Source organism: Oratosquilla oratoria, chromosome 33 (assembly GCF_046742065.1).
Source record: "Oratosquilla oratoria isolate Oo_2021 chromosome 33, ASM4674206v1, whole genome shotgun sequence".
NCBI lineage: Eukaryota > Metazoa > Arthropoda > Malacostraca > Stomatopoda > Squillidae > Oratosquilla > Oratosquilla oratoria.
In genome coordinates this window covers 25148041-25170540 of record NC_134809.1, presented here as the reverse complement: position 1 = coordinate 25170540, position 22500 = coordinate 25148041, and the positions used below count along the sequence as shown (strand labels likewise).

The 22500-nt window shown below is 41.8% G+C and overlaps 1 protein-coding gene across 2 annotated transcripts in view; it reads right to left on the bottom strand.

Annotated features, from left to right (window-relative positions):
* LOC143017809 (uncharacterized) overlaps positions 1-22500 on the bottom strand; it is a 77811-nt gene that overhangs the window by 43329 nt on the left and 11982 nt on the right. The window lies entirely within an intron of this gene.

The following is a 22500-nucleotide window of genomic DNA, read 5'->3' as shown; positions in this document are numbered from 1 at the left end:
GTGTGTGTGTGTGTGTGTGTGTGTGTGTGTGTGTGTTTCATAAGTACAATTTTCTCTATGTGTATGTGTCTATATACTCGTATGCGATCTTGCGTGTGTGTATGCACGCGCGCACGTGCATGTGCACGTGCGTAAATGCTTGTGTGTACACACATAATATATGCATAAAGACCCAAATACATACAACCATGCACAAGCACGCATGCCCCCCTCCCACTAATTACAAAACGTGTAATCAGCCTTCCACACCAAAGACCATCACAGGGGGGGTAAGGGGGTAAGGGGGGAGGGGGGTAAGGGGGGAAAGGGGGGGTGGTAAATACGGAGAAGAGAAAGACCTTCAGAATACCTCAAGCATAATGGGGTTCCTTGCCCCTCCCCCCTCTCCCCTCCCCCCTCTCCCCTCCCCCCTCTCCCCCTCCGTCCTCCTTCACCCTTTCCCTCTCCCCTCTCCCTTGACCCTCCCTTTCCCCCCTCCCCCTCCTCCTTTCCTCCTTGGCCTTCCTTTTTTTTTCTTCCCCCCTTTTCCTTGCCCCCTTCTCCCCCCCGCCTTTCTTTCTCGTCCTCTCCCTCCCTTTCTCCTTCCCCCTTTCTTTCTCTATACTCCCCCTTCTCCCCTCCCATTTTTCTCTCGCATATTCCAACCGTCTTCTCTCTCACTTTCTCTACCTCCTTTTCTCTCTTCCTTTCCCTCTCCTTCCCACTCTTCCTCACCTCCTCCCTCTCCTCCTCCCTCACCTCTTCATGCTTCCTTTATAACATTGTACCTCTACAATACATCTACAAAAATTCGAAAGTCAAATAGCCATCTTGACCACAAATAGTGGTAGGAATTAGAATAATTCTAGGAATTCAAAAAACTTTTAATAATACTAATGATGATGCCAATAAAAATTAATATAACGGTAACCGTGATAAAGGTAACGGTAATTAGTAAAACAGTGGTAATAACAGTAATGTTAGTTTGAATGAGAGTATCGGAGTTTTCGAAAATACGTAATCCAATTGGGAAATAACAACAGTAATTAGGTTGATATAAATAATTAGGCCGTAATAATTATGCTGACGATTACACAGCTGACTATGCTGGGCACCCACGATGCTGTCCCTTTCGTGGCCACGTAAAGCAATTGCACTTGACAAAAAATAAATAAATAGATAAATAAAATAAATAAATAAATAAAATAAATAAATAAATAAATAAATAAAAATAAATAAATAAATAAATAAAATAATAGTAATAATAATAATAATAATAATAATGATAATGATCAATAATGATAAATGATCAATAATAATAATGATTAATAATAACTAATTATAACAATTAATGATAATGATTGATAATAATAATTAATAATAATAATAATAATAATAAAATAGATAAATAGACAAATGAATAAATGAATAAATGAATAAATGAATAAATAAAATAAAGTAAAGATAAAAAATCCATGTCTTTCTAAAATCCTTTGGGTAATGTAAGGCAGTATGGTGAATAAAATCCACCTGCCGACAATTAGAATGGGATACTAAAATATCTCATTTCATTAATGACTTTCACCTGTAAGAACAAATCATCTATGTTGAAAACATTCACCAAGATCATCATTATCTCCTTTTTTTAAATATAATTTTCATAATTCAAAATATTACATATTTTGATCTTAAGTGTTTTTATTCTTTCATTTACTCTGTTGCCGTGTAGTTCCTTTGTTGTGACATTATCAAGTTAATGAAATCATCTGGTAACGCCTAAACGTGTCTGTGAAGAACAGCGATATGAATAGTGTCAAGCAATTTAAAGAATATAAACAATGACATCAGATTCAGCTGTCCGCCTTCCACTACCACCACTTCCACCACCACTGAAACTAACACCAACACCACCGCCGTCACAACCACCACCACCACCACAACCACCACCAGAAGCGTCGTTGCAGCTGCCGCGATGAGAAAGAGTTAATTTGAACTCTTATTTGCCCGTACAGCACCCTCCTCCTCCTCCTCTTCCTTCCCCTCCTCTTCCTCCTCCTACTCTTCCTCTTCTTTCTCCTACTCCTTCTCCTTCTCTTCCTCTTTCTTTTCCACCTCCTATTCCTTTTCCTCCTCTTTCTCCTCCTGCTCCTCCTCCTCCTCCTCCTCGTCTTCTTCCCCCTTTTTTCTCCTCTTCCTCCTCCTCCTCCTCCTCCTCCTCTCCCTCCTTTTCCTTCTATTCCCCTTCCTCCTCTTCCTCCTCTCTTTCCTCTTCTTTTGCTATTCTCCTCCTCCTCTTCCTCCTCTCTTTCCTCTTCTTTTGCTATTCTCCTCCTCCTCCTCCTCCTCCTTTTTCTTTTCTCCCCTCTTTCTCCTCCCGCATCGTCACCTCCTTCTCTTTCCTCTCCTCTTTTTCTATTCTCCTCCTCCTCTTTTACCTTTCTCCCCTTTTGCTCCTTACTCCTTTGCCCCTCTTCCTCCTCTTCTCTTTCCTTTTTTCCTCTCCTCCTCTTCCTCTTTTCCTCTCCTCCTCTTCCTCTTTTCCTCTTGTTTTCATTCCTCCTCCTCCTTCTCCTCCTTATCCTGTTTCCTGTTTTCTTCTCTACCTTTCCTCATCCTCTTCCTCGTCTTCTCATCCTACTCATTCTTATTCCATATCCTCCTCCTATTCCTCTTCTCTTCCTCATTCTTATTTCTATTCTCCTCTTCCTCATCTTCCTCTTCTTCTCCTCCTCCTTCTTCTTCTTCTTCTTCCATAATTCCCTCCTTTTCCTCTCCTCCTCTTCATCGTTCTCATTTTATATCCTTCTCTTCATCGCCCTCCTTCTCATTCTCTTCACCTCTTCCTCCTCCTCCTCTTCCTCCTTCTTTTCTTCCTTTCTCCTCGTAATTCTTATTATATAGCCTCCTCCTCTTCCTCTTCTCCTCCTCATTCGCATTTTACATCCTCCTCATCGCCCTCTTCTTCCTCTTCCTCGTCCTCCTCCACCTCCTCCTCCCCTCTTCTTCTCCCCTCTCCTTCTCCCCTCCTGCATTTCTCTCCACCGGTACTCCCCCTCTTTCATTAAGTCTCCTTTCCTTTCCTTGTTTCCGAGCTCTTACTTTTTTCTTCTCCTCCTCCTCCTCCTCCTCTTCCTCCTCCTCTTCCTCCTCCCCCTTCTTTTCTCCCCTCCCCTCTCTGTCTCTCATCCTCTGTCTCTTTTTCTCTCTCTTTCACTTTCTCTCTCTCTCTCTCTCTCTCTCTCTCTCTCTCTCTCTCTCTCTCTCTCTCTCTCTCTCTCTCTCTCTCTCTCTCTCTCTCTCTCTCTCTCTCTCTCTCTTCTATCTCTTCCCTTACTCACTTTCACACTCTTCGTGTCTCCGTTATTGCCTCCTCTTCTTTTTTACTCCCCCTCTCACTCCCCTCTCCTTTTGTCTCTTAACACTCACTCTTTTTACTTCTATTTCTCACTCCTCTTTATTCTAGCTCTTACTCTTTCTGCCTCTAATTCTGATTCTCTCTTTCTGATTCCCTCTACACTCTCTCTCTCTCTCTCTCTCTCTCTCTCTCTCTCTCTCTCTCTCTCTCTCTCTCTCTCTCTCTCTCTCTCTCTCTCTCTCTCTCTCTCTCTCTCTCTTTCTCTTTCTCTTTCTCTCTCTCTCTGTCTCTTTCTCACCCTCTCTGCATTCATCTCGCCTTACCCGCGCCTGTAAACAACCACAGTTCCGCTGCATTTGCAACAGATAAGGGAGGCATCTGCTAAATATAGTCGAGGTTGAGGCGGCTACGACCCAGCCTGATAGACTTGATGCGAAAGTCTTGAGGACCTGTCTTTGGATACAATGGAAAAGCAAACCAGAAGGTGATCCTTTGGTCCATTATGAGGTGCAATAAGTAATATGTGTGTGTGCGGGAAAATGTGATATATGCCAGGTATGTATATGTACATGTATATGTATATGTATATGTATATGTATATGTATATGTAAATGAATATGTATATGTATATCTATATGTACATGTATATGTATATGTATATGTATGTATATGCACATGTATATATATATATATATATATATATATATGTATATCTATATGTACATGTATACGACCAACTTGGTCTTCTTCAGAGTTATCTTCTGAAGAAGACCAAGTTCGTCGCAACGGTAGAGTAAGTCAATTCCTAGATCAATTTCGTTGTACTCCCACCACCCAATCTCATTTGTTCTATTTACTCTGAATATATATATATATATATATATATATATATACATATACATACATATATATACATACATATATATACATATATATATACATATATATTTATAAATATATATATAGATGTATATATATATATACATGTTTATATATACATATATATTTATATATATATATATTTATATATATATGTATATATGGATATATATATATATATGTATATATATATATATATATATATGGATATATATATATATTCATAAGGTGCTTATGTAAATGAATATCGCCATAGAGGACTTGTTTAAATTGAATAAAATCGTCTAGCGTCAACTGAAATAAACTCTGAACGCGTAAAACTCAGTTTAAAGGTTAACCGAGATAACATCAAGTTAGTCTTAATCCTTTCACTGAAGAATGAGTCTGTTTGGAGTCGCTTAGCTGTGGCAACAATAAACACAAATTCGCTAAATTTATAAATTTATTGATCTATTTCTATGTAAGGCTTCAATCCCTTCCCTAGTGTTTTTTAAAATTCATGTGGCGTCAGGTTAAATAAGTTCTTTAAAGTGTCTTCAAGGTTAAACAAGTTGCATGATCTTCAGTTCTCTTTCCTGACTAACATAGAACGGCGTTAGCCTGAAATAAATTATAAAGTTCGTCATACAAAGGAGTTTAATGTTTCCTTCCCTCCTGCCCTCCCTCCCTCTCTCTCTCACCCTCCTTTCTTCCGTCTCTGTATCTCTCCCTTCCTCCCTTCCTCCCATCTTTTGTCACTCCATCCTTCCCTTCTTTCCTATGTCAAATCTTACCTTCCTCCCTTTCCTTCCCTTACCATCCCTCCCCCCTTCTTCCCTCTATAACCTCCTTCCTCTCTCCTTTCCTATCTCCCTTCCTCCCTCCCTCTTTCCTTTCCTCCATCCATTCTCTCTCTTCCTCCCTCTTTTCTTCCCTCCCCCTTCTCCTGTCCTCCTTCCCTCTCTCCATCCATCTATCCATCCATCCTCCCTTCCTTTATAATGCCTTTCATCTTGTTTTTCCTCTTGGCTTCAATTCTCCTTTTTTTCAGTGCAGAATCTCCCGGGTCCTCAGCTCCCCTCCCGCCGTCTCCTCCCCGATGATGCTCCAAGGTCCGAGCCTCGAGTAAGCTTCCAGTATGGACCTGTCACACCCCTCGCCTCCTCTTCGTCCTCCTCCTCCTCCTCCTCCTCCTTCCTCCTCCTCCCCCTCCTCTTCCTCCTCCTCCTCCTCCTCCTTCCCCTCCGCCTCCGTCAGAGTCTGTCAACTCCGTCGCCCATTTTACAGGTTAGGGTCTGTAGTCTAACAATTCCTCCTCCTCTTCCTCCTCCTCCTCCTCCTCCTCCTCCTCTTCCTCCTCCTCCTCCTCCTTCTCCTCCTCTTTCTACCCCTCCTCCTTTCCTCATTCTTTTTCCTCTTCCTCTTCCTCCTCCACCTATTTCTCTTTTTTTCTCTCTTCGCCTCCTCTTTCTCTCTTCCTTATCCTTTTTACCTCTTTCCTCGTCTCATCTCTTCCTCTTTCTCGTCTCCTCTTCTCCTTTCCCTACCCTTCTCCGGTTCCCTCTCTTCTCTCTCTATTCTTCTCCCTGCTTTAGTCTTCTGCTGTCTATTTCTCTCCTTACAGCTCCACAAGTCTTACTCTCTTCCTCTTTCCTCATCCCCTTCCATCCTTCCTCTCTTCTCTCCTCCCCTTCTTCCTTCCTCTTTTCCAGTTGCCTCTTCTTTTCTCCTCCATTCCCTCTCCTTCACTCTCTTCTCTCCACTCTTCCTATTCCTCTCTAAGGCCCTCTTTACATCACTCTCTCCCCACTCTCGTTCATTCCCCTCTTCTCCTCTTCCACCCTTCTTCTTTTTTATTCTTCTTCTTCTTCTTCTTCCCTGTCTCTCTTTCCTTCTCTTCCTTATTGATCTTCGTTGCTTGGCCACATATTTGTATCGTCTTTTCTATCAAACACAGAAATTCTTTTCTTTTCTTTACTTTTATCTCACATTCTTCTTCTTCCTTGTTTATTCCCATTTTTGGGCACTTCCTCCCCACTCCGTCTATTTTATCTCCCCACACTGACATCTTCAATCCCCCCCCCCACCAACCATCAACTATGTCTCCTTATCAACTTTTTTTTTTATCATATCATTCTTCCATCCTCCATTTTGTTTCGCAAAACTCTCGCCATGGATTTCCCACTGTTCTCTACCTTCCCTTCATTTCCTCTTCTTTCTACTTCTTCACCTCCCCTCTTCCTCTGTCCTCCCTCCTCTCTTCCTCTGTCCTCCCTCCTCTCCCCTCCTTCCCACTCCATTGCCGAGTTCTTTGCTTTTCATAGATTTTTTTCCCTTTTTTTTCTCCCTCTCCTCTCCCCTCCACTTTTGTCCCCTCTTCTTTGACCCCTCTTCCCGCTTCCTTCTTCCCTATCCTCCACCTCCTCTCAACTCTCCCCTCTCTTTCCCCACCCCTCCTCTCCCCTCTCCTCTCTCCCCTCTCCCTCACTCCACGTCACTGTAAAGCCCTTCTCTTATACTGATTTTTTTTTCTGGAGAGTCCGATGTCTTCTGACACGCACACATGTATACACGCACACATGTATACACACACACACACACACACACACACACACACACACACACACACACACACACACACACACACACACACACACACACACACACACACACACACACACACACACACACACACACACACACACACACACACAAATACTCACACACAAACGCACACACACACATGTACACACGCACACACACGCACGCACAGGCACACATGTACACACGCGCACACATGTACATACGCGTACACACACACACACACACACACACACACACACACACACACACACACACACACACACACACACACACACACACACACACACACACACACACACATTTTCTCTTTTCTCCCTACTCACTCTAATTTTCCTCTTCCTTCTCTTCCTCTTTCCCTTCTTCTTCCTCCTCTTTCTCTTTCCTTTATCTCTACTCAATAAGCTCTTGCTTCCTTTCCTTATCCAAATCTTCCTCCTCCTCCCACTCCTCCTCATCCTTCTTCTCCTCCTATTCCTCCTTCTTCTCCTCCTATTCCTCCTTCTTCTTCTTTCCCACTATTCGCTTCTCTTTTCATTTTTATCTACGTATTCTCTATTTCATCTTTTTCTTATTTTCTTCCTTCTTTACCTCTTACTTCTTTCCTCCTCACCTTTCCCTTCTTCGTCTTCCCAGATCTTCCCTTATTTCCCGACTCCGACTCCTCTTCCTCCTCCCCTTCCTCTTTCTTTTCCTCCTTCTTTTCCTTTTTCTCCTCCTATTTCCTCGTCTTCCTCCTTCTTCTTCTCCCTCTCCTTTTCTTCCTCCTCTTTCCCCTGCACTTCTTTCGCTTACTCTTCCCCTTGCACTTCTTCCTATTTTCACTCCTCTTCCTCCTCCTCCTCCTCCTCCTCCTCCTCCTCCTCCTCCTCCTCCTCCTCCTCCTCCTCCTCCTCCTCCTCCTCCTCCTCCTCCTCCTCCTCCTCCTCCTCCTCCTCCTCCTCCTCCTCCTCCTCCTCCTCCTCCTCCTCCTCCTCCTCCTCCTCCTCCTCTCGGCGTCCTCCCCTCGCTCCCCTCTCTATGAGGTTAACGGGGATAGACAGCTCCCCTGTTGGTTCAAATCAGTCACGCAGTTTCCCCTCAGTCTATCTCGATTGACACGAAGGGTGGATAGATGGATTGATGGAGGGGAGGACGGGTAGAAGGGGAGATTGAAAGGGTGAAAGGGTGATGATGGGCTTGGGGTGGCCGAGTTGTGTGCGTGGTAGTGGTGGTTGTGGTGGTGGCAGTGGTGAAGTTTGTGGTGATGGTGGTGGTGTTTGTGGTAGTAGCGGTGGTAGTGGTGTCAGCGTTGGTAGAGGTGATAATGGTATTTGTGGTGGGGATGAAAGTGGCAGGTGTGGTCAGGGTAATGGTAATAGTAATGGTAACGGTGATAGAAAGCGTGGTAATGTTACACATAATTATGGGAATGTGGTAATGTTGGTATTCTTGATGGTGGTAGTAGTAGCGACAGTGTCTGTGGTTGTGGTTGTGGTTGTGGTTGTGGTAATATTGGTGGATGAAGTGGTGGTAGTGGTGGTGGTGTTGGTGGTGGTGGTGATTGTGGTAGTGGTGTTGGTGGTGGCTTTAGTGTTAATCACCAGGTGGACGAGCAAGCAAAGGTCATGTGATGGATAACTTAGGTCAGGTCGAGGTCAAAATCAAGTCGGGTCACATTCGTTTATGTGTCTTTAAGTTTCTTTAGGTTAAGTTAGTTTAAATTAGGTATAGTTAAGTTAGGTGAAGTTATGTTGGTAACATATACACCGGAAATAACTAAGTAAACAAATTAATAAATAAGTAAATAGATACTTAAACAAATAAATAAATAAATAAATAGATAAATAAATAAAGACCAAGGAAAGAGGATAAAGAGATGAAAAGAAAGAAAAAAAATAGAATAGAAAATAAAAGTTGCAGCGGAAGGTCCTATCACACAAAATAGTTTCGAACACAGCGAAGTCCGAAAGTTCGCAAAACGCGCGAACTCTTCCCCCTCCTCCTCCTCCCCCTCCCCTTCCACCTTCCCCCTCCTCCTCCCCCTCCCCTTCCACCTTCCCCCTCCTCCTCCCCCTCCCCTTCCACCTTCCCCCTCCTCCTCCTCCTCCTCCTCCTCCCCCCTCCCCTTCCCTCACTCCCACTCGGGTTCCTCTCTTCCCCCTTCTTCTCCCCTTCCTCACTTCTGCCCCTTGCACGCCCGCCTGTGTGGGCGTGCATGTGTGTGTGGATGGGCGGATGTTCGCTAAGTCCTCACGCCCACTTGTGCCCCATTCTCCCCTCTGTTCTCCCCTCCCGCACCCACCCCTCCCACCCTTCCTCCACCTTCAAGGGCTGAGTTGGGATTGGCCTATATCTATCAAACAAAATTCCTCAACTCTTCTCTCAACTCCCACTCAACTCCCTTCAGCTCCTCCTCCAACCCCTTCCCTTCCCCTCAACTCTCTTCACTCCCCACTCATTTTCCCTTTACTTCCCTTTTACTTTCCTTTATCGTCCCTCTACTCCCCTCGCCTTCCTTCTCTTTCCCTCCCTTCCCCCAAATTTCCTTCACAATGAGTCCACAGTAAGGGCCTGTTTCCCTTCACACTCCCCCTTCACACTCCCCCGTCAAACCCTTCGGAAGAATGAACATAAGTTGTACTTCAAGTGAAAGAGATAATGGTTAGTTGAATGGCTTAGTAGCGAACGCTTTCGATTACTAAAAAGTATAGTTTAACTAGCTTTATTGGTCATGCTAGATTTTGTAGGTAAGATGGTAAGCTTAATTGTCTTAACTAGAAAAGCAGGTTAGGTTAAATTTTCTATTGTTACCAAAAGGTTTAGATATACAACCTTCTAGCCTATTCAGTCGGGAGGAACTCTACTTCGATCGAATAACATGTGATGTAGCTAAGCAGAAGAAAATATGTAAAGAACTCTAATTGTCTCTTTATGGTAATGATTTTCGATCTCAAGAAGAAAGAAAAAATTAGAGGCTCCTTTAGATGAATGAAAGTGTTTGGTATCGACGAAAATGAAAATTTCTTCAAGAAGTGTTCGATCTCAAAATTCGACTTTTCTCGTTTAATTCGAAGCGGGTTATAAAACGAGTTCAATCCGTTACATGACAATTCCATTCAGCCATAAAAGGACCCTATATACTGGCAATTACATCCGATCTGACCTAGATTAAGTTATAGAGATTACAACAGAAAAAGGTCAAACCAGAAGAAAGGGGTTAACCCAAAAGATGCTTCTCTTTTACCAAATACATCACCTTAGCCCTGGGTGCTTGGACTACGATTGCAAGTGGCGGTCACCGGAAGCTACTGGATCATCGAACCTGAGACCACGTTCTTACGAGCAGGGGCCGAAACCGACTACGCCACAGCTCCACACAATGGAGTTAATTTAGATCACCCTCAGGGCCAGACTCATATATGACGGAAATTATCCTCTCACCCTTCCCCCTAGCCCCTAAATCACCCTAAATCCCTTCTCTCCCCTATGTCCGGGGTGATGTCCGGGGTGGGAATAGACCGTTCCGGCTCCGATTCCCTATTATCTGGGCCCTCGAGGGGTCCGGCTCCATTCGTCGTCATGATGTCTGGTTCACTCCCCGGAACCGTTAAACCGTCACTTTTTTCACAATTTCAAAATTAAGATTTTACTCAAAATTTCGAGAAGAATGTTTTTTTTTTTTTTTTTTTTTTTTTTTCTTGGACACTCTCAGGAGTTTTTGGGTCTATTCGGTATTATACTTTAACACTTTTTTATTCGGATTTAAAATTTTGAATTTCAAGATTTATATGTTTTTTTTATTTCTAGAATGAATTTTGTAACAGACAAATTCCAACGACTTTATTAATCTCATTGGAACTCAAGGAGATATCTCACAATTATCTCCAAGGATTAAAAAAAGAAAAAGAAAGAAAATAGACTGATAAGTAATTAGATACACTAAATACTCATCACTGGAGCCTCTACCAGGTGAGTAATATAGTCTGACGCCATAGTGAATAAAAATCATTAGACTAAAAAGAAAAAAAATCCATATTCAAATATTAAAAAATATATATATAATTCTTGCTAGTTTTCTACGTTTCCACTCTCCTTTCTTCCCCACCTCCTCTTCCTATTCCTCCCCATCATCTCCCCTCTCCTTGTTATCTTCTTCCTTTTCATCCCCACCATTTCCCCTTTCCTCCCGGCCTTCCTCCACCTTCCCCCAACATTCTCCCTTTCTCCCATTTTCTCCTCCTCCCCACCCTGTCCTCTCTCCTCCCCACCCCTTCCCTTTTCTCCCTATCGTCTTCTCTTCCCCTTCCTCCTCCCTTCCTTCCCCACCCTTTTCTCTTTTCCTCTCCCCTCTCGCCTCTCCTCCCCACCCTCTCCCCTTTCCTACCCACCCCTCCCCTTGCCTCTATATCCTCTTCCTTTCCCCCTCCCCTTGCCTCTATATCCTCTTCCTTTCCCCCTCCCTCCTCCCTTTCTTCCCCATCCTTTTCCCTTTCCTCCCCTCCTCTCGCCTCTCCTCCCCATCCTCTCCCCTCTCCTCCTCACCCCAATACACTCCCCACTCTATGACATACGCCCTCCATCAGAATCCATCGTTTAGGTAGAAATCTATTTTCATTGTTGGTAATAGGCGTAACAGAAGGGGCAGTGGAGAACCCTCGTATTAGCCTATTCACCCCCTCGCCTTCCCCTCCTCCGCCTCCCCGTCCATCGCCTCCTCGTCCGTCTCCTCCCCGTCTCCCTCTCCCGCCTCCCCGTCCACCTCCCTTTCCGCTTCTTCCCCGTCCACCTCCTCCCCGTCCACCTCCTCCCAGTCTCCCTCGTCCCTGTCCTCCTCCTCCTTCCTGTCCTCTTTTCTCCCCAGTGTTTCCCCTCTCCCGTCCTCTTCCTCCTCCCCGTCCAACTCCTCCTCCTCCTCCTCCCCATCCAATTCCCCGGCATTCTCTTCCTCTATGTCCTCTTCCTCGCCTTCCTCTTCCTCCCTGTCCTCCTCCTTCGCCTTCTTTCCTCTTCCTCCTCCTATTCCTCTTCCTCCTCCTCCCCTACCTCCTCCTCCCCCTCCCCCTCCCCTCCTCATCTTCCTCCTCCTGCTCTCTCCCCTTGCTACCAATCTCCTCTTCGTGTACATCATGTTCGAGTTACCTAAGTTTCCCGTTACAGTGTTTAGTCAGCCCGTTACATGTCCATTCCAGCTCTTAGTCAGCCTGTTACATGTTCGTTACAGTATTTAACCCGTTACGTGGCCGTTACACCATTTAGTCAAGTCTGTAACTTATCCGATACGGTTTTTAGTCAACCCCGTTGTGTCCGTTACACTATTTAGTCCACTCCGTTATATACCTGTAACAACATTTAATTGACTCCGTTACATATTCTTTTACATAATATATTCGAACTGTAACGAAATTTAGGCCACTTTGTTACATATTCGATACAGTATATACATATGCCTCCGTTACCTTGTTACTGCGTTTAGTCAAATCCGTTACATAGCCGTTACAGCATTTCGTCAAATCTGTTAGATATTCATTACCGCGTGTAGTCAACTCCGTTATACTTGTTACTGCGTTTAGTTAAATCCGTTGCATAGCCGTTATAGCATTTCGTCAGATATGTTAAATATTCATTACTGCGTGTAGTCAACTCCGTTACGTGTTCGTTAGAACATATAGTCACCTCCTTTACATAATCGTTACTGCGATCAGTCAAATCCGTTACATGTCTGTTACAGTACATATTTAACTCTTTTACATATGTGTTACGGTATTCAGTCATTTTTATATTCGTTACACATTTATTCAACTCCGTTACATGTTCGTTGCTGTATTTAGTCAATTCCGTTACATATGCGTTACGGTATTTAGTCATCTGAATGTTCGTCACACATTTGATAAAAATCCGTTACATGTTCGTTGTTGTATTTAGTCAACTCCGTTACATATGCGTTACGGTATTTAGTCATCTGCATGTTCGTCACACCTTTACTCAAATCCGTTACATGTTCGTTGCTGTATTAAGTCATTTCCGTTACATGTCTTTTCTTATCCTTGTCGCCCTCAGCTCGGGTCTAGTACTCACATGAATAAAATCGTCTGAATTAAACCAGAAAAATATATATAAAGATCGTCAACATGGCGGGAAGTGATGATATGATTTTTCTGAATCCCCAGACAATTTTTGTTCAGTGTCACAATTGCCCAGGAATTTAAACATTTCATCAAATAATTCGGGTTATGGTGATTAAAATAGCTTGATGTCAACCATGAATAAAATCTGTAAAGGTCACCATCGCGGCCAACTCCCTCCGTATCCGTTACAGTCGTCGTGTCTTTCGCTACTTGCTGCGTTACATGTTCCTTACGTTACGTATTATGTTACGGTCTTCAAATCTTTAGCTGCGCTGGGAACTCCCTAGTGTGCGCGGAACTGTCTAATGTAAGCCTTATGGTCTCCTGTAAACTCATTCATTCTTATGTACTGTGGAAGTTTCTTTTAACTGAATTAAATCGTCTGGCGGCAGCAAAAACAGGTACATTTAACAATCAATTACAATAATGATAATGACCTTTCCCTCCAATCCATATTGACCAAATCCCCACGGCCACCGGCAACTATCCTCGGGCCATTTGGGTAACCAAAGGGAAACCCTTCCCTTTGCATATTACCCCGTTACCTTCCCTAATCTTCCCGTTACCTTCACTTAACCCTCCCTAATCCCACCTATTCCCCTCACTCTCTTCCCCCCTAAATCCCCTCCCTTTAATCTCCCTTTCTGCCCCCCACCCCCCTTTTCCATTGTCTCTTTTTTCTCTACTTCATCGATACTTTTTCTTTCCCATTTCTCTTCCGTCCTATATACAACGCACACACACACACACACACACACACACACACACACACACACACACACACACACACACACACACACACACACACACACACACACACACACACATATATATATATATATATATATACACATATATATATGTATATATATATATATATATACAAATATACATATATATACTGTATATATGTATATATATATACACATATAAATATATATATATATATATATATATATATATATATACATATACATATACATATATATATATACATATATATACATATATATATATATATATATATACATTATATACAAATATATATATGTTTTATTTATTTACGAGAGGACTTTTTAATCAAGAATGAAAACATCTGGCGACAGCTATTATAGATATAGAAGACAAGGACATTCATGAAAAGCAAACTTTGCCCCCTTTAACTATCCCCCTTGCCTTCATCCACCCCTCCCCCTTGAAACCCCTTTCCTCCTAATCAAGCATCTTCAGACCCCTCTTTATTCTCCTCTTTATTCTCCACCCCCTCTTTATTTTTTTTCTCTCATCCTTTTCTCTCTTTCCCTCCCCTTGTACCCCCTAACATACCTTCCCCCTTCTTCACTCCTACTTATTAACTCCCCCTTTCCCCTCCCCCCTAACTCATCTCCTTCACCTCACCCTTCACAAAACCCTTTACCCCTTCCACGCCCTCCCTTTAACCCCCTTCGCCCTCCCTTTAACCCCCTTCGCCCTCCCTTTAACCCCCTTCGCCCCTTCTGTCGCCCCCTCCCTTCTCTCGTTACAACTATTAGGCTGACCCTTCACCCTCATTTCAAGTTATCGGCGCTTGTTTGCACTCTCCCCCCTTCCGTTTTCTATGTGTTTGTACTCATTAATTTGTTTGATTTACATTCGGCTACTCTCATCCGCTGCATTTCTGTTTATTTATCTTTTTTTTTTTTTCGTTCTGTAATATCCATGGGAAGGTGTGTGGGAAAAACGTATGTATGTACAGGTTTAGGCGTACAAGGTGTGTATACATACATGCGTTTTTTAGTTTAATATCAGCGTGTTGTGAGGAGCTATAAACGTATTTCGTGCATGTGTATGTGTGCGTGTGTGTGTGTGTGTACGCGTACACGTGCGCACACACGCTCATGTATATATATATATATATATATATATATATATATATATGTATATATATATATAAATATATATATACAGTATATGTATGTATGTGTGTGTGTATGTGTGTGCGTGCGTGTGTGTATGTGCGTGTGTGTATGTGTGTGTGTGTGTGTGTGTGTGTGTGTGTGTGTGTGTGTGTGTGTGTGTGTGTGTATGTGTGTGTATGTATGCATACAGCGGTGAGTGTTCACTGACAAAGGTTTGCGCATACCGGTGGATCAAGAGACATCAAAATGGTGGATTTTGATTAAGAAGGAAAGGATTAAGAGACAGATTCTTCGGGGCTTTTCTTTTCCCCAAATGAATTTTTTTTTTTTTTGACTGACTAATCTTACCCATATGCAAAAAGCGCTTTCTTGTCAGACTCTCTAAAGCAATCCGATATTTGGAACAAAACATTGCGAAATCTAGAACATTTTGAATACCAGAAGCATTTTCTAATTACCCGGTATATTTCTGAATTGCTAATTGCCCAGTGTATTTCCGAATTGCTTTCTTTAAATGTTAGTGAGATTTTCAAATTTTGCATCAGTGCTAGTTTTGCCTAGATAGTAATTAAAGTATAGATAATGTTATATGTTGATATTTACTCCTTCTTTATATTCTGCGTATATTTTGTAATTCTGTGATGCGTTTATAAACTCGCTTAAAATGAGTAATCTATATACAGCACATTGGCCTACACATAAAACAAAAATCTGTAAATAAACCTAATTCAATAAACCGGAATAGAATACAAAATATTGTAGTACTGAATATATACAATTTATGTACAAAATAGACTTGATAAAGCGGACTCGCTCCTAATTGACGTCCCGCCCTCGGTCTATCTTTCCGAAGCACACGAGCGTTGTCTGTATCATCCAGAACTCGAGTCTGACCTAATTTGATACTGATCAATATAGGACGACAAATGTATACACTAAAACCCATAAAGGAAAAAGAATTTTACGAATTACATTGTATGTATATACCAGTTTCCCACCCAATCCTCTCCCTTCTCTCTCTCTCTCTCTCTCTCTCTCTCTCTCTCTCTCTCTCTCTCTCTCTCTCTCTCTCTCTCTCTCTCTCTCTCTCTCTCTCTCTCTCTCTCTCTCTCTCTCCCGGCACTCCCCCCATCCCTGACTAGCATATTAACCCCCTTACCCTCCCCACTAAGCTTCCCCCCCTTTCCTCCCCCCCCCCTTAGGCCCCCACACATCCCCCCCAATTTGCAATCAAAATATCACGAAAACTAAATCTGGCCATATTTCACGCCATGATATTAATTGCTACAATAATGCGTCATTCGGTACGACTGAACGTCACTAGGCAAGGTCGTCCCGATTGTCAACGGTCGTGGTTGTGGTTGTGGTTGGAGGGTGGTCGTTGGACGGTCGTCGTAGGACGGTCGTCGTCGTCGTCGTCGTCGTCGTCGTCGTCGTCGTCGTCGTTGTTGTCGTCGTCGTCGGGGTTCTCGTCATCAGTTTCGTTATCATCACATTCGTCTAAGTCCTTTTATTACAATATTCTTAATTTTTGTCAGTCAGTCAGTCAGTCAGTCACGTACAAATAATCAGTCAGTAGTCTGTCAGATAGAAATGAGGAAATGGAGACTGAATCCACCAGGGACGTTCCAAGTAGTTATGCAGTGCCTAACGATAGATAAAACTTTCTTTAGATATATGGGCACTTCCTGGTAGAGTGTACGTGGTAGACAAAACTTACTCTTCCACACAAGGACCATTCCAGGAAATTAGACAAGTTGAAAATGTGAATTTAGCCTAATCCTCATCTCAGGAAAGAGGCCCAGTACAAGAAGTCAGTCAAATTACGCATCAGGACCAAGTAGAGAATCTAGCTTAGGATATGAAGTTTCCTTATGTTGGCACTCAATATGACCCTTTAGTTAGAATAAAAATTTGCTTTCTGACAAGAAATCAGTCAGTATAAGTACAGATAAATCTCCAAAGTCGAATTTCTGACATTAGAGCTATTCCATCTAATCAGTCTGTCTAACGACACGAAACTGACCAAGAGCCTAATCTCGGATACAGTCTAACAAGGCAAGAGGAAGGTTCTTATTTGTCAGGTTCCCCAAGACCTCTTCAAGAAGGGAAAGGAAGCTGAGGGAAGATTGAAGAAATTGAACCACAAGAGGATGGTAATATAGGGAAGGTAGTAGGGTCATCAAAGTGAGCGATTGAGGGTAGAGAGAGCTAAGAAGAGAGAGAGAGAGAGAGAGAGAGAGAGAGAGAGAGAGAGAGAGAGAGAGAGAGAGAGAGAGAGAGAGAGAGAGAGAGAGAGGGGGGGAAGATGTTGAGGAGCCTACGCCAGAAGGTGCGTAGATGCGCCCAAAGACGTCACCTTTGCCCTATACGCTTTCGGTACTATTGGGACAGTTGACAGTCATTGCTGGGAATCGGAGTGCGGGATTCGAACCCACAACTAAGTGAATCCGAGACCAGCACGCTTCCAATTACGCCACCAGCGATCTAGGGAGAGGGAGGGAGGAAAGAAAAGAGAGAGGGGGAAGTAAGAAAGGTCTTTGCATATTTCATTCTTGCTAATCTATAGATTATTTTCTGTTATCTTTTATCCTATATTGCTTTTATCGCTTGATCTTATTTAATTATTCATTTATTTTCTTTAGAAATGAGAGGAGTCACGTGATCAGAGGGTAATCAAACCAGCGCTTCAAGCTTCTGTAGTTTATGAAAATAAATCAAATACTTATCAAATCGGGTTCAAATGTATAATTTTTGTTTCTATACAGTAATCCTCTACATAACCGAACAGCAATTATCCAAACATAATTTATGTGTATTGTGAACCACTTTTGTTCCTTTAGAATCGAACATTATTTTAATGCCGGAATGTCGAAGTGGAGACCAAGGATGGGTAGATAATTTTACTTCGCGTATCCGAACACAGACCCCTATATCCGAACGTCCTTAGGTCTAATTGGATCAGATATGAGAGGGATTCCTCTATTCATATATGTATATATATATATATATATATATATGTATATATATATATATATATATATATATATATATATACATAAAATTTGTCTTAACTACAGTCCGATTGCTGTATTTACTTGAAAAGTAAAAGCACAGTAGTTTTAATTTGATCTGTGAAGATCTCCATATTGTCGGAAATTGTTCAAATTCGAGGATTCTTGTTGAGGCTAAGTTATAAAATTGCCTAAAGGAACACTTTCTCTGTGATTAAGCTCTCGCAATTCCTTCTACCTTTTCAGCCTAGGAAACACCCTATCCACCGCAGTTCGAATGTTTAACTATCTGCTGTTCATTCCTCTGCAACATGTCATCTGATTGAAAAATATTTACCCAAAATTATTTTGGAAAATTGAGGAGTATATTCGAAATATGTTGGCTATACTCCGGACAGCAATATCAGCGAAGCTGTTGTCAGTGACGAAATTAATGAATCTTGATATAGATTATATATGTCACCTCTGCCATTTTGTATACTGTATAGAAAATAACACCAACCAAGTTAAGGCTATGAACTAAAGGCTCGTGTATACGTATATACATGCATATATGTATACATACAGACACACACACAGATGCACACACACACACACACACACACACACACACACACACACACACACACACACACACACACACACACACACACACACACACACACACACACACACACACACACACACACACACACACACACACACACACACACACACACACACACACACACACACACACACACAAACATACCATCCCTCCATCCATCTAAAGCCCCGTTATCCCCCCACATGAATAGATTAAATAAATAAAAAAAGAATGAGATAATCATTAGCACCTGCACATATGGAGTAACTACATGCATATGAATTCCAAGTTGTTTTCGCCCTAATGGCCGATGTCACGCGAGGCGGGTCAGGACCACAGCCCGACGTGTCAGCGAAAAGGATTTTGCAAGCGACGAGCGTCCGTGACGGACAGGCGTATTTCTATGTTAGATGTGGATTTCTATGTTATATATATATATATATATATATATATATATATATATATATATATATATATATATATATATATATATATACATATATATATATATATATATTTATATATATATATATATATATATTTATATATTATATATATATATATTTAGATATATATATTTATATATATTTATATATATTTATATATATATATATTTATATATTTATATATATATTTATATATATATATATATATATATATATATATGTGTGTGTGTGTGTGTGTGTGTGTGTGTGTGTGTGTGTGTGTGTGTGTGTGTGTGTGTGTGTGTGTGTGTGTGTGTGTGTGTGTGTGTGTATGTTTGTGTCTGGACATATGTATGTATTTAATTATGCATCAGTATGTGTGTAGAAAATATGTATATACGAATCATGTTTAGAAATAGACTTATAGCCACGAAGGTACACAGATACAAAGACACAGTCAGGGACAGACAGAGAGAAAAATTAATATATCGGTAATTAATATATTTGCCTACGGTATTTCGATTAACCAGAAGAAACGATAACTTCTCCCATAAAAGAAATTCTTAATTAGCGCTATTGTGTATGTTTATAGAAAATTACCGCTAAATTTTATAGATTTATTTTAGATAGTAACCGAGATTAACTTAGCTAGAAAACCAGAACAAATCATACTTTCTAAGAGGGGTTTTACACCGTCTAACAGTTCATCGAACGCGGTTCGACAGACACGTGTTTAAAGTGATGTCTAAACGTGTGAACGGGGTATTTGGTTGTCGAACACGTTGGTTTAACCCCAAATACCCCGTTCACACGTTCACACATCACTTTAAACGTCTTGTATCGCGAGGGAATATAAGAGGGGAATTACAAGATTACCGGTGATTGTCTCTTGCCCCAGCTGTCCAAACTCAAAAGGTGGTGTAGCTAAGACCTTCCTAGCAGAAATTCCCTACTCCACCTCACTTCGTCACCACCAGAAGATTTTCTTCGGTTGAAAAGTAGCCATATGGCTTCAAAAATCTAGCCCTTCCTTTAGGATCAGCCCTAGTCCAGCCCTCCCTGACCCCGACAGAAAGTTAGGCTTTTCCTTTAGCCCTATTCAAACCCTAGACCCGCTTTTATCCCTGGTTGAGGCTTGTCCCCGGCCCCTATCTCAATGAAGCCCATCTGGAGCCTCATCCGTTCTTCTAGCCCTAACCCTAGCCCCAGCCCCTCTAGCCTTATCCCCCGATCGAAACCTAGCCCAACTCGCAGCCTCACCCGTACCTCCAACCCTATATTATTTCCCTTTCGAAGCCCTAGGGCTTCGAAACACTGAAGAGAACAACCCAAAGCGGCTTCAGGGCTAAGCGACGAAGCCCCGAACCTTGAGTGAGCACTTGTTTAGCCTTCTTGAGCTCATACTCGACACGTCATACGATACTGTCGAGGACGAGGGGTGGGGTTCCGTTGTCCCCCTTACCCCTTACCATCCCTCCTTCCCTTCCTCCTCCTCCTCCTCCTCCTCTTCCTCCTCCTCCTCCTCTTCCTCCTCCTCCCCTTCCTCGCCGCCGCCTCACTGAGCGGACTTGACGGCAAGTCGGGTTGTTTGTGTAAACTACTCCTGAGGGCAGGGTTGTCGCAACTACCCGAGTTGTTGAGTGATTAAGTGGGTGGGGTGTTGTTTGAATCATTCGCTACGCGGTGAGGGGGGGGGATCTTTAGGTGAATAAAATCACTTGACGGCAACCAGGATAAAGCAAATAGATAACAATGAAACGACTGATCAAAATAAACAAGGAGAAGGAACTTTGTAGCTAAATTGAATTACCAGGCAAAAAAAAAAAAAAATAATAATAATAAAAAATCCTTGAAGTAATAGAAATAATTAATGAAAATAAACAATATTAGAAGCGAGGTTTTGCATAGTAACTGCAAAAATTTAGTTCTGCGAATGAATATAACTATTTCGTAATACTATGGGTCATACAATCAATAACGCAGTAGGTGTGGTTATTGAGTGATTAACAAAAGAAATATTTGTTAAGTAACTACATGGATAGGTTTGCTTCAATAACCAAAGGCGGGGTTATTGATAAGCAACCAGATAGGTTATTTCAATAACTTCAAAAGAAACTTGTACGAATATTTTCGAACAAGAGCGTAACTCAATCGAACATTGGAAATAAAGTTCGACTGTTCATAGGGCAGACGAATTGAATGTTTGAGTTGCATTTGTTCGGATAATGTACAATTGTTCGAGAAATGGTAAATGAATATTGGAACACTAGTGCCTCACTGTTCGAATCTGTTCGAGAATATCCGAATATCCGAGAGAAGTTTTTGGAGATAGGGTTGTTCGATTATTCGAATAACAAATACGAAATTGTTCGGCTGTTCGTAGGGATGACGTTATTCGACGATCCAGACGAACAGCACTGTTCGAATTAATCTTAGGAAGAGATTGTTCGAAACGCAAGGTTCGTGGGAGTGTTCGACACTTTGAACTGATGAACAAAAATATTCGACCGTAGATGTCCGAATCACCGGATGTTCGTCAATATAGAAATGTTCGAAATGTTCGAATCGTTCTGCAAACATTAATTTAAGTTAACGATATAGATTAGTTTTTTTATGAATTAAGAATTTATTACAAAAAAAATTAAAATCAAAATAGTTGCATGAGCAGTGAAAAGACGTATTTATACATACTGTACATACACACATACGTACATATATATATATATATACATGTATATATACATATATATATATATATTTATATATATAAAATAAAAAAAAAGTAGGCTTACCCACAATGCCCCCCAAGCTGGGGTCCCCCACATTCCTCCCCCACATCCAACATTCCCCCCGACACACTCCCCCCCCCCAAAAAAAAAAAAAAAAAAATACTGAACGTGACCCTCTTCGCCGTGAGTCCCACGGACACATTAATATACATCGAACAAGAAGCAATCAACGCCAATCGGAACCATCAGCGGTAATCGCTCTGATTTTGGAATCGATCTGTCCCCCCGCCCGTCTGTCTGTTTGTTTATGTGTACATCTATATGTACATCTGTGTGTGCATTTGTGTGTACATTGTGTGTACGCGTGTGAGTGTACCTACGTGTGTGTGTGAGCATATGTGTTTGAATGCGTTTGTGTGTGTGTGTATGTGTGTGTGTGTGTGTGTGTGTGTGTGTGTGTGTGTGTGTGTGTGTGTGTGTGTGTGTGTGTGTGCGTGTGTGTGTGTTTGGGGAAGTCAATACACCACTCCGGGAATATAAATTGGTATATACAAAATGAAACTGATGAAAATGTGAATCAGCGTTTTGGTATGTTTTGAATATTTATTTTGTTGTTTTGCATCATCGAATTGAGGCCAAAAGATAAGTATTAAATGCTGACGTGAGTTCATATACAAAATACACACACACACACACACACACACACACACACACACACACACACACACACACACACACACACACACACACACACACACACACACACATATATATATATATATATATATATTTGGCATTCAATTACGAAAAGAATCAGCGACGAAATGTGACTTATTTTTGAAAACAAATATTAGGCTTTTGAAGTGCGTATCCAAGCAGCGCCTCCAAAGGGAGGAACGGAAACTGTTTGCCTTTGGAGGAAGAATACTCCAGGACCTCCAAAAAAAC